Source organism: Hermetia illucens, chromosome 2 (assembly GCF_905115235.1).
Source record: "Hermetia illucens chromosome 2, iHerIll2.2.curated.20191125, whole genome shotgun sequence".
Classification (NCBI taxonomy): Eukaryota; Metazoa; Arthropoda; class Insecta; order Diptera; family Stratiomyidae; genus Hermetia; species Hermetia illucens.
This window is the reverse complement of record NC_051850.1, coordinates 83,484,028-83,502,799: the sequence shown is the minus strand read 5'-3', so window position 1 is coordinate 83,502,799 and position 18,772 is coordinate 83,484,028. Positions and strand designations below refer to the sequence as shown.

Sequence of the window (18,772 nt, the reverse complement as noted above, 5' to 3'; positions counted from 1 at the left end):
GGGCGAAAATAAGTGGTGTATATGTATACAGCTGCTACGCCCCGCCAAGTTTGACACTGTTTGAATTCGAGCAAATGCTTGATAATCTTGTTCTCGACGCGAAGGGACGAAGTCCAAAGGTGATTGCTGGTGATTTCAATGCTTGGGCCCTAGAGTGGGGTAGTAGGGAATCAAATGCTAGGGGGCGCAGTTTATTAGAAGCTTTTGCGCAGATGGACATAGTTTTGGCTAACGAAGGTGCTGTAAACACCTTTCAGAAAGGGGGATCAGGCTCGGTTGTAGACCTGACCTTTGTCAGCCCTTCGCTGGCGCGTGGTATGTCCTGGTGTGTCAGCGAACGCTACACCCACAGCGATCACCAGGCAGTTTTCTTTGAGACATGTGTCGAACCTCAGGGCAAAGAGCTATCATGCCTGAAACCGAAAAAGATTTCAGGCTGGTCTGCAAAATCTTTGGATGAGCAGAGCTTCTTAGAGGTGTGGTTGGATCAACCTGATATAGCAGGCGCCTCTACGGAAAGAGCTGTCCATCTGGCTCAATGCATCGCCAAAGCATGTGACGCGTCCATGCCTAGGAGGTGCGCATTCCCCCGTAGAAGACCAAACTACTGGTGGAATGATGAACTGACCGGCCTTCGATCAGCCTGCCACCGAGCGAGAAGAGCGGCTCAGAGGGCGGTAGGTAGAGTCGATCAAGGGCAGAAAGAGTGCGCCTATAAGGCAGCCCGCAAAACCCTCAAACTCGCCATCCAGCGAAGCAAGAGGGAATGCTTTAGGGAGCTCTGCTCTGAAGCGGACGTAAATCCGTGGGGGAGGGCTTATGGAATCGTGATGGGACGATTTAGAGGCCGTTCGTCTCCGCAGATCACGTGCCCCGCCCTCTTGTTGAAAATCATCCAGGGGTTATTCCCCCAGCAAGAGGAGAACACCGACACATTCCAACCACCTCTGAATGTGACGGCAATCTCGCCAGTCACCAGAGACGAGCTCCTGGAGATCTGCGGCAGAATAGGAGACAATAAAGCACCGGGTCTGGACGGAGTACCGAATAAGGCCCTTAAGCTTGCCGTGAAATCCAGGCCGGACATGTTTGCTGAGTTGTTCGAAGCGTGCATGTCCGAGGGAATATTTCCAGCGGTATGGAAGCGGCAGAAGTTGGTGCTTCTGCCTAAGCCTGGTAAACCACCAGGTGAACCATCCTCATACCGACCCATATGTCTTTTGGACACGGTGGGGAAAATGCTAGAGCGGGTAATCTATAATAGATTACTCCCAGTAGTTGAGAGCCAAGGCGGCCTTTCAGATCGGCAGTATGGATTCCGTAAAGCCAGATCAACCATTGATGCCATCAAATTGGTTACTGGCTTGGCCGAAGATGCAATCCACGGAAAGGGTAGTACCAGCAAATATTGCGTAGTAGTAACCCTGGACGTGAAAAATGCATTCAATTCGGCCAATTGGAATCTAATCCGGAAATCCCTAGCGAAGGTTGGTATTCCCGCCTACCTCGCCGCAATTGTCGATAGTTATTTAACTGAAAGGAGGCTCTGGTACGACACTGATGACGGCCCGCAGGAGTACGTCGTTTCCGCGGGTGTCCCGCAGGGCTCCGTATTGGGCCCACTACTGTGGGACATCATGTACAACGATGTACTTAATCTTCCCCTTCCGGAGGAAGCCACAGTGGTGGGTTACGCTGACGACATTGCACTGGTTGTTGTCGCAAAGCATCTCGAAGATGCTGAGTTATACTCAAGCGAGGCAATCAGTGCTGTCAAATGCTGGTTGGAGAGCTCTGGTCTGACGCTTGCCGAGGAAAAAACGGAAGCGGTCCTCATCACGAAGCGCCGGAAGAGAAATTACGCCTGTGTTAGAGTCGGGAATCATATCATCACTTCCAAGCCGGCCATCAAATACTTGGGGGTGGTGATAGACAGGAAGCTCAGCTATAAGCAACACGTACAATATGTTTATGATAAATCATCCACTGCCAGTATGGCCCTGGCCAGGATGATGCCGAACGTGGGAGGGCCACGGCATACCTCTAGGTTGCTTATAGCCAGGGTGGTGACCTCAATCATGCTCTATGCGACCCCAGTTTGGAACGAGGCGTTGCGGATGTCAGTTAACACTAGCAAACTGAATGCAGTCTACAGGAGGGCAGCTCTGAGGGTATGCTCTGCCTTCAGGACTGTCTCAGATGATGCAGCATTCGTCATCTCTGGAATGATGCCCATTGACATCTTGGCAGATGAGATGGCGAATATATACCATGCGAAGCCAATCTCTGCCTTATTGCAGACGAAGAAGGCTGAGAGGGAGAGATCCATAAATAGATGGCAAGAGCGGTGGGAACGCTCGGGAAAGGGTCGGTGGACTCACAGGCTCATTCCTGCCATCAAGGAGTGGTTGGAGAGACGACACGGTGAGGTTAATTATAATCTCACCCAGTTTCTCACGGGACATGGAGGATATCTCCAATACCTTCACAGGTTTAAATTGGAGACCTCACCCAACTGTCCAAATTGCGATGGAGTCCCAGAGGACCCAGAGCATGTATTCTTCCACTGTCCGAGATTTGTGGAAGAAAGGAGGAACCTAGAGGAGACTCTAGGAGAGGTGCTGGTACCAGAAAATCTGGTGCCGAAAATGCTAGCACATCAAGATAATTGGGATGCGGTCAACTCCATGATCGCATCAATTCAAGATAAACTGCGAAAGGCAGAGGAAAGTAGAAAAACGCGGTCACGTGCGCCGCGTATAGAAGAAATGGGATTAAGCTAGAGTGAGCTGACTCCGCCCCGTGATGTAATACCTTATGGTAGTTCCGCGGGGCAGGGAGGGAGTCGGGGGTGGTTTTAGTGGGTAAAAATCCCACACGCTGGTGTGTCCAGGCCAGTGTCTTTTGAAGATTTCCACCTCCTCAAAAAAAAAAAAAAAAAAAAAGACAGACAGACGGACAGACAGACACCGTCTCGATTCTAATAAGGTTTTGTTTCACACAAAACCTTAAAAACGGCCTTCACACGGGATGACCCCCTTAAGGAGCAATTTGAAAAGAATCGTTTTCTGTTAGGCATGATAAGGTTCCAGCACTTGCTCTTTTCACAGTTCACCTTTTCATACTTGAAAACAATCATTGCAGAAAAATTTCCCTTTCAAGGTTTGAAAACTACCCAACCTATGTAGATGTCTGAAAAAAATATGATGGTCCACGTACATGGTATCCAGGCCTCAAAATACTCTCCATACCGATACCTGTTTAAGTAAAGTTAATAATAGTATATTGCTATATTTATTCTAACTATATTTTTTAGAAATAGCCTGGGAACCCCCGTTAAGTTTACCCTAGAATCATTAACTTTTGCAGTAACATAGGAATAACGCGCCACCAAAAATTTCTAAACGCGATTGAAAAACAATACGCGAACTTCGTGATAAACCGCTACATTTTCTCAAGGCGGACAAGAGGAACAACATCGTCATTATGGACAAAGATAAGTATGACCAGGCTATTTTTGGGAAACTGGAGGGTGGCAACTTCTTCGAATTGCGGAAGAACCCGCTTCCCGAATCTATCAAAAAGGTCGATGGAGCATTGAAGGAATCCACAAGGAGGGAAACGAGATGCGAGAATTCTTGCGAACTTGAATTCGTCGACGTACAACATCGCCAAGTGGTTGATCAATGAGTGCCAGACCCTTGGGACGACGAATAGTAAGTATTCAGTGGCTGGCCCGGAATAGAAAAGAAAACTTCGAATCTATGCAAATTTTGCCAGGCTCTGCATGAACGAAAACTATTTTACGTTTCGGGATAGATTCTACAAAATTACCTATTATTCTGTTAAGGGAAAGTCGCACCGCGTCCTTAAAGAACTATGGTGCCTATTCAACAGTATTTTCGCTGCATAAGGAGCAACCAGGTGCGTTTCTCTTGATTCTAAAGCGATCAAATTATAGAATGCTAATTTTAGAAAAGGCATATGTGATTCGTGCGGTAGAAGGTGGGAAAAAGAGTCTGTGGAGATCTTACAGATGAGGATATTTAGGAGGATGTAAAAAGACAAAGGAACCCTAATGACAATCAGTCTTTAGACGAGGAAACCATAGCTAAAGAGAAACCACTTCCATCAAGTTTAGAAGCTGCAGAATGCATACAAGAGTGAAGAGGTTTAATCAAACTTCATGACAATCTAAATTATTTACGTTTTATGCTTTAAATCAAATTAAAGTTTTTGTAAGCGAAAGGACGATAACGGTGAAGAAAGATACGAAAATATCTTCATATTTTAAAAAATTGTAATTACTATAAAGTAGAGATGTAAAGTATTATCATTAGTTACATTATATATTATGAGTAATGTTTATATCTAATATCTAAGTATATCCAATACGTATGTATATACATGCTTCTTCCGTAATTTGAATTTTGGATAATTCGAAATTTTTTATTGATTCCTTCGATTTGAAATTAACCGGGCTCAACTGTATAAGCAATACACAAAACCTTCCATACCTGAAGCATTCCCGACTTGTTTTCTGGTAATATGGGAAACTCCTAATGGCATCTTCCACGGCAAATGCCAACTTTCCTTATATGTCTGTTGTCAAAAAATTCGGTCATTTTACTTTTTCTTTGTTTATGACAGCATTAAACATTGCTTTATAGGACGTACTGAATTACTGACCAAATCCCAACATGTACACGAAAATGTGAAGAAGCTATTCAAAGCTGTGTACATTCTCCAATTTACGCTGCATTTTTGAAAGAGTGAACTTCAGCTCATTTTCCAGTGAAAATCGTTTGGGCAAATCCAACAGAATCAAGTCCATATCATTCTATTTTTGCACAATTCGAAAAGTTGTTTACCCAACATGAAGATCTCAGTTGTTGAACTAACTGTTAGAGATTCCTTTTTAAGGTTTTGTGTATGGGGGGTCCCCATTCATGCAAAAGGGAGGTGTACATTTTTTTTTTATCAAATATAGTCATGTGGGATATCAAATTAAAGGTCTCGATTAGTACTTTTCCAAGCCGGTGTTAGTTTTGACATTTGTTGAAAAGGTGGGGAGCGCGGGGGGTTGAAATTGATCATTTTTTTAACGAACCCATTCTCAGAAACTACCCAACCGAAATATCTGAAAAAAATCAGAAGGCCGCCACTATATGGTGCCTAGGCTCCGAAATACCCTACATACCGATGCCTGTTCAAATAAAGTTAATAATAGTAAATTACTATATTTTTTAGTAATTGACAGGAAAACCCCCCTTAAGTTCACCCTAGAATCACAAAAGGCTGCAGGCTACAGCATAGATCTTGCCAAATTTAGTGAAAATCGCACTGTTACTAACAAAGTTATACTAGGTCAAAACTGTCGCTTCTCTACAAATTCAAGACTATGAATGTCAATATCACTTGAAAGTGGAAATTTTCACATAATATATTCACATAATAAATACACAAAATCTTTCATAACTGAAGCGTCTAGCTTCCGGTTTACTGACTTGTTTGATATGTGCAATAGTTGCGGTAATTTTTAGTAATTACATATATACCAGAACGGAAGATTGACAAATTAGGTTCTTCCGAAAGTACCACCACGAAACGGTATCCAAATGAATTTTGCATTTAAGACACGAAATTCCATGTTTATTACATATACACTTACATATCTTACATTTTAGAAAAACAACTAAGGACAGTAGGTGGCGCGGGACTAAATGGAAAAATTCACAACTTTCGCATCCGATAATAATTCACTAATACTAAATTATTGAATTCAAGTTTGCATAGCTGCCATGAGCTTTAGGGTACTTGTTACATGTTTTCTCCAAGTGTATGACTTATCAACATAACTGTCTCTCCTAGATCCATGAATTTTTTCCTGCTAAATTGGTCATTCGGTCCACTATGCGTTAATGTAGAAATAGCATGTCAAAAGATTCATTATATCCTTGAGCGTAACTCTCAGGAGCTTCAAGCCAACCCAGTAGCTGCAAGCCAAAAGTCGATATTTGATGGACACCATTCACAAAATCACAACCCAAAACACAAACCTTAGTTGACCAATTATTAGCTGAAATTTAATGCTTTCACAGTAGAAGCGCCAAAAAAATCCTTTGAGTCGCTTAACAAATCAGTTTGCAACATACCCAGGGTATCAAAGATTCTAGATAAAGCCGATTAATAATCAAAGGATTGGATTGAATACTACTTTTAATCCAATAAATAATACGCAGAGTGCGTGTTCTATAGAACAAATGATGGTACAAAAGCTAAACGGCTTATTAAAAATGTTAATCTATCTTTGCCAAATACCATATCTGCTGCATCATGTATAGCCTGAAATAATGAATGGTGTTTTCGTTTTAATAACAACTACGGTATAATTATTATGTAACGTATACCATGTGCTATTATCAATTTTAACTTGCAAATACCTGCTATTTTTCGATTACTTAAACTACACAGGTTTGTTATTTTCATGCAGACATTCTATGGAAGTGGTGGCTTACTGTATCTGGGGTTTTCAATTTTCGCATGAAACCACATTTGTTTGACGACACCACAATCCATTTCACTTTGGCCGTTAGTACTTACGCTCGCTTATGACCGACTTTGTAACATATGAGAAAGTGATGTTAAACCTTTTTGCGTCTTTCTGTGAAATTTTAATTACATGGTAGCTTTGATGGTCAGATTGCGCAATTAGAAGAATATGTTAATACAATAGTTTATCATAAGCGCGAGTAGACGTGTGACAATTGAGAAACTCGCACTTTCATCCGCTTGCCTTAAAAATTTCTCACAGCGGATGACAAAACACATATGCATAAAATTTATAACATGAGAATTGCGTAAATTTCGTTTTGACTTTAATGAGCGTAATATCCATCTATGAAGCTAGCCGATGAGAATGGATATGGCCTTTCAATTGGTGTGCATTAGGTTTGTCAGTTGTTTTTAAATTCATTCAATTACGTATGCTCGCCCACGAGATTCACTTTATTCTCCTCAGTAATCCGGGTGTTCGGTAAATGATTTGGTGGGGCATTGAGTGATGAAACTTATCCAACGACGATTATCAATCTTTTGAAAGTGGATAGTATGAACATAGAAAGCATGTAGATTCATCACAGTGTTGAGTTAAGGGGACGTGACGGATTCAATATTTGTGAAAAAAATGTTTATTATTTATTTTCGTTGAAAATACGTTTGAAAATATATGGTAAGAATATGAAAGTCATATTCGATTTTAAAAGTGTTGTATGTTGTATGAATAGAAAAAACACTTATGAAACTGATTTTACCGGTTATGATTCGGATTGTGTACTAAAGAGTCACTACTGTCAATACTGTAATAAATTTTCAAACGCGTTTTTCTCAAAACAACCCCCAAACAACAACCCAAAAAGGGAAAGAGGATTAAAAAAACCTCTCGACCATTCGCTTTGAAATTTTAAAATGTTATTGTACACATTCAAAGCAATAGAATGAACATTGGAGACGGAGATAGGTGCTAAATATTTTAATTTACATCAGGTTTTTTGACGGCAAAGACCGAAAATTTTGTTATTTTTTGGTGATTTTTTTTTATTGTGGTTCAATCTATGGAGAAATTTATGTTGATTAAAGTCCCATTTTTTGTTTTTTTTTGACGTCTCAGTGAGCCGAAATCACCCACCCTGTAAATTTTTAACATTATATTAAAAAAATTGTAGCAAACAAAAATCAACGTCGAAAATTTCATAAATCCTTTTTTTATAAACTTTAACATTATGACAATATATATTCCAAATTTCATCTAAAACCCTTTCTCAAAAAATAAACTGTTTGAAAAAAACCAAAATATCAGCCCGTGACGTCCCCGTAAAAATGTATAGTATTCATTTTCCGATAAAGGTGGAATTTTCAACCCCACCCTGGGAGGGGACAGGAAAAGTTTCCTCCTTTTTATCCCCGCTAGCAGTCGGTTAGCCGCCACAATTCTTCAACGGTATTAGAAATAGGAGACCTTCTTCTCCCTGCATAACCTCTTTATCGCTGGAGTTGGCAAATCAAACTTTACTATGATGATAACAAAATTTCTCTCATTTGAAGCGCCATAACTTTTTAAAGAAGGGAGGACTGCACGTCTTTGAGAGAGGACCACTTTCCATACCCTCTTTTTCCTGCGGAGATTGGGTTCAAAGTTAAACCCAACAATTATGGCATGAAAATAACACCACTTCGGAGCGCCATAGCTTTTTAAATGGGGATGATCACCGTAATTGTTTAACAGAATTAAAGTGAATGAGCTTCTCCTACCTTCTCCAATACCTCCTCATTGTCTCCTCCGCACGGAGTAGGGTTGAAAATTTGAACTTTACCATGATGAAATAAAAAAACCTATTTCGAGGAGCCATAACTTCTTAAGGGGCGCTGATTGTCACAAGTTTTTAGCCAAGTTGAGGTGGAGCGACCTCCCCCGTTCCCGTTTATAAACTACTCACCCCCTCCGGGAATGGGGTTGGAAATTCAACCTTTGCCAATTTTGCTTGGATCCCCTGCACCTTACACACCTTCCAACTTGATAAGCATCTAATTCTTCTGATTTACCGCAATGAATTTATAGCATTTATCATTATGTACTTTAAATTGTATCATGACTAATTTTATTTCTTTTCTTTTACAGGTATTTTTGGAACGTTTGAAATGTACTTGTTACTTGATTGCTTTCCCGAATTGCTGTGAACTGCATATTATATGGGTATCAGTTTGTTGTAGTAATTACAGGTCCAAATGTTATTAAATGGAATTTTTAATGTGGCTTGCAATTTGTGTTACCGACTTTTTACGCAGCTTATTATTTCTAGCAAATTACATCTGCATATATGTTGTGACGGTTGGCAATGCTCTAAGTTTAGACTAAGGAAATAACAGGAAAAATGTAATAAAAATGATCCTAGCCAACATTGTGAGATGCTGACTACAAATTTATAGAGTTAGACGCAAATCGTATGAGAATGCTCCAGATAAAATGATGGGCTGCAGATGTAGACTAGCTTTTGAACTTAATCATTGTTTGATTCTCCGCCTCCGACCAAGATTTTAGTGTAAGAGTAGGAGCAAATTATTTAACAGACAATCGAATAATTCGTAATTGCTGGAAGTGACTATTTTTATATAAGATAAAAAAATTAATTAAGCTTTAAAAATGTATGACCCGAAATTGTCTATCGTCTGGTTTTTACCAAATCCTATGGTTACATCCAAAATGCAATTATTCCCAAAAGTTCTCTCTCGAATGTCGAATCAGCTCATTGCTCTCAGCCGAGGTTACCCTGATGACACTACGAAGACCGGTGGTAACGAACGCTTGGAGCATTTGAGTAACAACAACATTGGCGCGGAACAACCTCAACTTGATGTTGGTAGATAGCCAAGGACTGTGTAGCACTGTAAATGCGTCGAATGACATCAACCTGGATGCCACCGTGTTGGCAGATACAACCCTAGTAAGATAGACAAATTAATCGACAAACTCGGTGTTTTGTCCGCTAAAACAGGGTCGATTCTACTTCCCTCTCTTTCCAAATCCGATCTGACCAAGGTCTGCGTTTGTGCGAATATGTCATGGTCCATTGAAACCCTCAATGTCATCCGGTGAAGGCTGCATGAAGAACGTCACCAATAATCGGAAGAAATCATATCGACGACAGAATGCAATCTTGCTAAACTGCCCTGAACTTCATATTCCTCAAAAATTTTACCTCGACGTAAAATGTTCGCTACCCCTGTGTATGTGCTCCAGACACACTTCCTATTGATGCTCTCGAAAGCCTTACTGAAGCGGAGATCTGAACATCGTACACCACTCCAAAATGATTTGCAGAGTGTTGATGTGATCGACGCAGGGAGGAGGAAAGGAGGAACGCAATCCAGCCTTGTGTGTGTCAAGCTGTTCTTTAATGCTTTCTAGGATAATTTAAACTACAATCTTCGTTATGGCAGGGAGCACGTAAATACCCATCTAATTGTCGTTCTCAAGACGGACACCTTTGTTCGGAATCTTGACGACCTTTCAATCATTGAGAAAGATCCCTTCTGTTTGGCTGACTAATCCCACACACATGTTTCGATGACCAACCGTTTCATCTACAAAAATGAGAACTTCACCAGTTGCTATACGGTTAACAACTATGGTAAAATGCTCCGTCCACCTATTAAGCTGCTCGACGCCGCCGATTAGGGGTTTACTGTTAACGTCCCTCGTAGAACCATCGAAAGACTCACGACCGCTTGCAAGTCCCTGCCCAATGTAATAACGAATTCCCTTTTATCACGATGCACGCTACTCTTCACTTGCCGCGATTCTCCACGGTACCGAAATCCAAGTGCATCTTGCTCGTCTCCACTTGCATTAGCAATAAGAATCTTGAGTTCCCTAGATATCAGATAAAATATTATATTAGAAGTTATAAGAAGCTGCTAAGTTCTAATGTAAAAACATCTTGGATCCACCAACAAAAATCAAGCCGCACAAAATGTTTGGACAAGTAACTAGGTTCAGTTAGTCACCAAGTGCAGCACACATTCTGAAAGTTATTACAATGGGCCTATGCAGCCTCCTGAATGTGAACGTTGATGAGGCGTATACTTGCTTTTACCTTGCAAACTTAGAAAGAATAATAGTTTTCACTAAAACACTAGGCAACCTTCTCCGAGCGCGTGGATTAGTAGACGGCAAACGACTACAAATAATAATAATAATCGTTGGCGCAACAATCCATATTGGATCAGGGCCTTGAAGTGTGTTAGAGCACTTCATTCAAGACCATAACGGTACACTACAGTACACTGTAGGAGGCGATGTGGTCAGCATTGCGCTCGCCCGAGATTATTACCCTGATTTGACTCAGGTACTCATTCGCAGCTGAGTCGACTGGTATCCGACGTCAAATCACGATACAAATCCCACTGCCACCAGTGAGATTTGAACCACGACCTTCCGTACGATAGCCTTGTCCTCTACACGGTCTCGAATGAAGTGCTCTAACACACTTCAAGACCCTGATCCAATATGGATTGTTCAGCCAACGATTATTATTATTATTATATCCGTGTTTGTATATGTATACATGAGTATGCGGTAATTAAATGTTCATTTATTCAATTCAGTTTGGAAATATATCAAGGAATATTTTGAATTTGTAGTTATCTACGAAAAGAAAAACGTACATCGAAAGTTCATCCTTTACTAGAAATTCAATTAAAATTATGACCTTATGATCCAAAACACGGATTGCGCGACTTTTTTGGTTGAAAAGGCGAGGAACGAGGTAGCCGATGACGATGCGGATTTCACACTTCCGGGAAATTGGATCGCAATCGCAAGAGATGATCCTGTGTCAGCGATTTTCAACATACTATCATCGAATTTATTGCATTTTGAATGAGAGAAGTCAGACTACATGGCAGTCTTACCAACATATTGAAATAGCTTTGCTTACGACCGTAAGAGCCCCAGTATACCTAATTGCTGGACTCCCTCGTATAATGTTTTCCAGGAAACTGATCCCTGTCCAATGCGTCTCTTGCAACGCCCTTCATTAGCACAGGGTATCGATTAACTTGCTTAGCAGCAACAATTGACACCAAAATCATTTGTTATGGAGCCGAAATCATAAAGTTGTTAAAAATATTATCATTTGTACGCATTACATATCCTTTTACTTTATAATCTGTCTAAATCGACTAGAAAAAGGCTTCATGCCTAAAAGGATTTATGCTTACATATGCAACGGTGAATTAGTAATGGCTGGAAATTACTCCATAAACCCTCCTACCATTTATCTTCCGCTTGTTACACTCGGAGGGTAAGTTATCGATTTCTGGTAGCCTCGGCTATAAACTTGCCACCGAGCTCCACTCTTCATTAATTTATGCTTAATGTAATCAATGCTTGATGAAATTGCAAAGCTTGAAATGTATGTGTTAATGTTGCAGCAATGAGACTGTAAGTAGCATCGGCTGAACCTGATGATAATCCGCACTAGTCTATATGATGAATTTGTGATTATTTATAGCCAGGAGATAATTGTTTCCAGAGGAAACAAATTATTGTATTATAGTTTGATGTTTTCTTACTTATTCTGTTGGTATATTTGAAAGTAATAAATAGGATTCAGTTTATCTAATTAAATTTTAGGAGTTAAGCTTTGCAATGCCAGTTATGGGTGTAATATACAAAAAATTTCTCTCTGTTTTTCCCAGTCTGCGTTCAAGTCTTCTTCAAAGAAACTTGGTTGCATTCATTAAAGTGCAATATTCCACGACGTTTCGCACTGCTCCACATCTCCACTCACCTACTACCATTTTCCTATGATTTCTTTTAATAGCCTCGCAAAGTGGAGTGTGACTTGTTTTTTCGCTCGGGTAAACTCTCTCACTGACGTATCAGATGAATTGACTCACGAGATTACAGATCGTAAGTGCACTAACTCATCTACAACAGGGATTCAAGTGATGGACCTTGCATGCAAAATGGAAATTCTATAATTGCCATGAATTATTCATGGGAATTAACTTGAGCATCTTTTAGAATGAATAATTGAAATATTCTGAAAGAGTTCCTCTACTTCGATTTATACGCTTTACTCTCATGAAAAGAAGAATTAGTGAAAAAATTGAAGGATAATTCGGCACAATTTAATTGAAATCAGCAGAAATTTTTGATAGGAGGTATGACAAATTTCTGATCATGTACTTCATGGTTTTAAGGGACTTATTTTATCACTCGTTTAGATAAATGTTTAGTAAAGATTTCTACAATAAAGAAGTCAAGTTCAAAATGTAAGTTAAATATAATTGTGGCTGGCGTATTAAATTATGAAATTATGAAATGCAATTAATAAGAATTGTTCTGTCCTCAGTTTTTCAGATCAGGAAATTGTGCCCTACTTATCTTGCATTCATTCAATCAACTGCTGTCTATTTTTGAGTCTCGGCTCCGTAAAGACACTCTCTTTCAAGTTTTACAAGACATTCTCGATAATATTCAAGTTGGGAGAGTTGCCAGGTTGATCTGTCCAAACATTCACCAAGTGCTCGCGTTGCGATCGAGCTACATCTTACATCAAAGTCACCCTCTCTCTCCATAAATTAATGAACATTATTGTGCAGTCACTGGGAAGATATACTCCGTTTATCCTTAGATTGCAATAATTTAAGACATAAGGTATCATATCAGACTGAGATAAATAGTCGGACATACGTTCCTTACCTCTCATACCTGAAGTTTCCAGCTTCCGGTTTCCGACATGTTTTTTTGCTAAATATGTCGAAATAAGTCGAAAACTAGAAACTGCTTCAGGTATGAAAGTGCATATTTTATGTTAGACTATTTACTTTGGTGTGATACTGACATTCAAAGTCTTAGATTGCAGAAATTCGTGCAAAAGATTCGATTCGGTTTGCAGTCAATTATATTACATTAATTAAGACACCCTATAGTAGCAGCTTCTTGATTTTTTCAGGTTTTTTGGTTGAGTAGCTTCCGAGATTGGATCCGTGAAAAAAATAACCACTTCCCAGCCCCCACACTTCCCTCTTTTGCATAAAATGTCAGAATTGAGGCCAGCTTAGAACGATACTAATGGAAATATTCCATTTTTCACCCCACATGACTTTATAGGATGATAAAAATTTTAGACGCCCCCTTAGCATATGTAGCGATTCCCCTAAACTCATTGTAGAACGATGTTATTAATTGCATGCGCGGGGGTTTATATTTCTCACTTTTTCACCAAATTTCATGTCAATAGAAGTAACCGTTCCCGAGAAAAGTACGTGTGACAGAGAGACAGACCCCAGAGGCAGTAAACCTTCTAATAACGTTTTGTTTTACATGAAACCTTAAAGAAAGTTATTTTTATAAAAGAGACTGAAAATTTGGTTTTGAGTAGACCGCGTTTTTTGACAATGGATTGCTCAAAGCAACGTTTACTAATAAGATGTCCCAAAATTCTTCTTCGTACACTGTGTCAAATTCCTATTTTCTAACAGCATATATTTTTACATAATTTGTAGACACGAGTCAACCGACTATAAAAATAAAGGATCAAGGGTAATATATATAAGAAATGGTTGGAGCAGCTGATGCCGGCTAGTTGCTCATTTCTATACCTACTGCGGCGCACTTCATTCTTTGTGCTATAACCTTAGAAATATTCCGAATTTCAATCTGATTTTGACAGTATATTTTCAACATTTTAGGGTTTTGAACTATGTAAGAAAAAAAGTCGACTGTGCTACTGTAATTGAAATTAGTGTTTACTTTTAAATTTTTTGCCTCGCTTATTAAAAAGTATGCCCCCTCACAGAGGAATGGGGATACGTGTTCAACAGAATGGAGTCTCTTTACGTAATTTCAAGAAATTTACATCCGTTTTTAAGGAAAAATATCAAAAAATCAACAGTCTGTTATAGGTCAATACGTTGCCACGATTTAAATCCTCCAGACCACTTAATGGAAGGGTATTTGAAAGAAATAGTTCATAAGGACACACTAAGGTCCTTCGAAGAAATTTCTTCTGAAATTATTAATTATTAAAACACATCAAGCAGAATGTCATCTAGAGCGGTACACAATTGTAATAACATTGTTGTTAAACAATGGCAGGTGGTTACTTCGACCATTTTTATAACAAATTTGAATGAAAGCTCAAATCCAATTGTCATTTAATTTCTTTTTGTCCGTTGAAAATAAATTTCTTTTTTACTGTGGAAAATTCAGTATGTTTTTCACATAGCCGGGTCTATATCTACCACTAATTGAGTAATTCGTATAAAATGATGTTAACATATGTAAGTTTACTGAACGAGAGTTTAATTTTTTGGAGGAAAATTAGTACATTGTTTGTGTTAAAATTCTCGAACGATTGGATTAGACAGCAAAATTTTAGGTAACGAAGAAAATTGTCACATGTTGGGAGGTATGACTTCTATTCCAACTGCGATCCTAAGGCTCTTCTCGATGAAGTTTAAACAATCCTGCGAACACTTAGGTTCTTGTTCCCCCAGTATAGTTCCCTTAACAGTTCCTCTTTCTTTCTTACCGTCATAGCCATGGACCCCTTTCTAAATCCAGTAAAGGGTTCTAGTCCGCATAGCAGCGTTCCTGCTCCTTTTCTGACTAGCTAATCAGCTGCCCCATTGCTTTCTAATCCAATGTTGCCTGGAACCCAGTATATTCGAACATTATTCCCGTTCACCTGGTTGCACCTAAGTGCCTTGATCATCATTGATGGTCAGAATTTCAACGATTTGCCCCCTAAAGTTCCTTTGGAGGTCGCAGGAGGCACAACCATATATGGCGTACATTTCGGACTAAAATATGCTAGTGTGCTTACCTATCGATTCCTAGTATATTTCTCTTGGACTAGTGACTCCTACGCCCGCTCCCTTTGCTGTGAGAAACCCGTCAATGTATTTTAACAGCTAATTGCTGGTTCAGGCCGTAGGTCACTTCTATCCTCTCCAAGTTTGTCCTGTTGCTCAATTGTGTTGAAACTCTTTTATCGAAGTGAAACTTTATTATCGATCTATCCCTTGGAGATACCGCCTTGGGAGAATATCAGCCTTCTTTCGATTTAGACGAATCTTTGACTTGCTGACATCACCAGACATTCTGAAGATTGCCCTCCTTGCCTGCATCCACTCAGATTACCGCCCTATAAGTAATCACTAGGCTAAGAATTGCAGTAGATATCCGATGTATTATTTTCCGCGTCCAATTCATTTCATCCATGCTATGGACCTACAAATCATGAAAGATTTCTAGCTTTCGGACATATGTCCCCGAAGTTTTATCTTCCAGAGTAGTATTTGGTTTAATGTAATTCCTAAGTTCCTAACCTGTTTTTCCTCCCTACACCAGTTACCAGTATTCTCAATCCCAATGTGATCCTGTCATATAGGGTGTCCTTATATTTCCTCTATAGATTACTACAGCATCATCAGCGTCATCCGAGAGAGAGTGTTTATTAACTCTTCTACGAGTTCGTCAACTACTATTCTCCACTTAAGCGATGATAGCGGCCCACACTGTGGTAAACTTTGTGTAATCTTGATGACAGTAGAATCAATACTTTACTTGCCTGCTCTTTAACATCCTGCCCAAAAGAAAAGCCCGACTCCCTTGCGGATTGGGGCATTTCGTATTTCTGCACGATGTCCAAAAACACACATAGTGCTATTTCCTTAGTTTTATAACATCGCGGATATATCTGTCAGTTGATACAGGGCAGTTCCGGTTGATCGTCCTACGCCGGTAAGCATGTTGATTTGAATGTTAAGGATTGAAAATTAGGACTTTAATTTTGATGTACCTAGCGCCTTTTCCTCTGTTTGCAGTATAAACGATGTCAAGCTAATTGGTAAATACCCTGTATAAGATACGCATCGAGTTTGACCTTGAAACTATAAAAAGTTCTGAATGATAGCTCTGAGCTGCGCGTACAGAGCGAAACTATTCTGAAAGAACGATGCTATCGCTCGTAGGGAAAACCGGCAATAAATTGCTCCTTCATTTAAACGGCCTTTATCCTCAGATGTAGTGAAGCGCCGGATATGTCCCTTTTTGAGAAAAGCCCGCTAACCACCAAAAGTAGAAGTATTTGATTGCCATTTGCACCAAAATGTGACATTTGCACATACACCGATGAAGTTTTTGGTTCGAAATTCTATCAGGCCAGAGTCAGACAAGTATTGACAAAGTCTTGAAGTTGCCGTGCCGCCATAGACACAAAAAACACTTCCTAGAAATGCAAATTGATAAATGCCATCAACGTTGTACCCACGAATTTATCCATGAAATTCTTGGCAAAAACCTAGAACGTGGAAGTAAAATTCCTTTAATCAACGGGTCTAGTCAATGTAATTCTTGATCAACATTTTTCTTGTTCGTTCTATAAGAACTTTTTATCAGGGGGTTAATTTTCGTATACGCTATTTTCCTTCACCAGGGTCAATGAACTCAGAAACTGTGTCCCATTTAGGCCCAGTAAACTGCAAGTTACAGATGCTCCCAACTAGTGTGAGTGAAGTGAAGTTTGTTCCCTCCATATTTTATTATCAGCAAAACCATCGAATCCTGGCGATTTCTAATTTTCCAATTTATATATTGCATTAGCGCTTATCCATTGCACACATTATGTCATTATAATAAAACTCAAGCACAGTTTCTTTGAAAATAAAATGGAGGAAGAAACAAAAGGACACACACGTGTATTTTTACCCTTTAAATTTTCTTTCTTGGAATGTTCTGTGCTTTGCAACTACAACTTGTACTGACCTAAATTACACAAACTGTACTTCGAGTAATACTTTCGAAGGAATCTCGTAATTAGGAGCAACACGATGAATTATCCCACTACTGGCGCGTTTTTTTACGCTAGTATAAACTCGCCGCAAATCTATCTGAGCGAAAGGAGAGTTTTTCTCATGAGAAATGTCACTGTTATCTTTATGTTACAACTACTGGGTTCTCATTCTGCAGCTCGTTGTTTTATGATAACTACAGCTTCATTACCTTTACAAAGTTGTGAACCCAGATTTCTGCTAAGGCTCCTCAACTGATGGAGTCACTCATCTGGCAAGGTGTCATATACAAATATTTATATGCACTTTTCTCTGTACCACCGGCACCCACCCATTCAAAAGTATGTAGCTGCAAGAACCCTTCAGGCATTTACTAATGCAAAAGTTCACGTGTCCATATTATGATTCTGCACTCCAATATGTAAAATGATCGGCCATGTGCAAAATAGGTAACATGAAATTTAGTCATCATTGAATATACATACCTATGAGTCTGTGAACTTGAAATTCACTTACTTTGCAACAGCACGAAATAACCAACCATGCTATCTAAGTCCCGCCTTCCAGTAGGAAAATAAAGTTCCGAAGTGTGGAACACATAATTTCGGGGGATACGATTTGTGTGACAAATTTTGTGATGGTCTTGAATGAAATGCTCTAATACACTTCAAGGTCCTGATCCAATTGGATTATTGCGCCAACGATTATTATTATTATTATTCAAGTTTGAAAATTTGCAGTTTGCTAGCCCACAAATTTCTATCCCTTGCAATCGTCTTTTGCGACAAACAGGAAAGGCATTGCGTGTATTCTTAAACTCAACTCACAGAGCAAAGATAATATGTGCTAATGGTCAATGTTTATTTATTTAGGATGATCACAATAACTTTGGGATTAGCACAATTTGTATGCCTTATCTGTATCTTGGAGTTTGCCAATATATGAAAGAATATTTTGTATTCATAACTATGTGTGAATTGAAAAGACGTGACAGGAAGTTCCTCACATAAGCAGAACACAAAATCTTTATACCCGAAACGCCCAACCTCCGATATTCCGACTTGTTTTTTATGTGAGAGAGATCGAATGGTCTTCATTTAATCAACTGGGGAACAAGGACTCTACGTAAATATTGGACGCAGCCCCTTTCAAACCATGTGATTGTATTGTTCGTAAGTTTATAGGTGATTCGGTCGATCGGTCTCCACAACTTTCCAATGGCCCTGGACAGTCGACCTGAGGCAACCCATCCTTCCACAAGTTATGCGTAATTACGCTTTGGGAATTTCCTTCAATTAATATCTTGGAAATCATTTTTTAATCCAGAAAAGTCAAGTTGTCGCTTCTAGCAAATACAAGTGCTTCATATTCGACTCAAAAATTTGCAAGAAATTGGCAACAAAATACG

At 39.5% G+C, this 18,772-nt stretch overlaps 1 protein-coding gene and 1 long non-coding RNA gene across 6 annotated transcripts in view; both read left to right on the top strand.

Annotated features, from left to right (window-relative positions):
• The window catches only part of LOC119649860, a 112,806-nt gene extending 103,869 nt beyond the window's left edge, over positions 1 to 8,937 (top strand). Inside the window, exon 3 of the long non-coding RNA XR_005249207.1 lies at positions 8,678 to 8,937. This is a non-coding gene — a long non-coding RNA (uncharacterized LOC119649860). The remainder of the gene's footprint in view (positions 1 to 8,677) is intronic.
• Positions 1 to 18,772, top strand: part of LOC119649858 (calcium uniporter protein, mitochondrial) — a 629,226-nt gene that overhangs the window by 492,725 nt on the left and 117,729 nt on the right. The window lies entirely within an intron of this gene.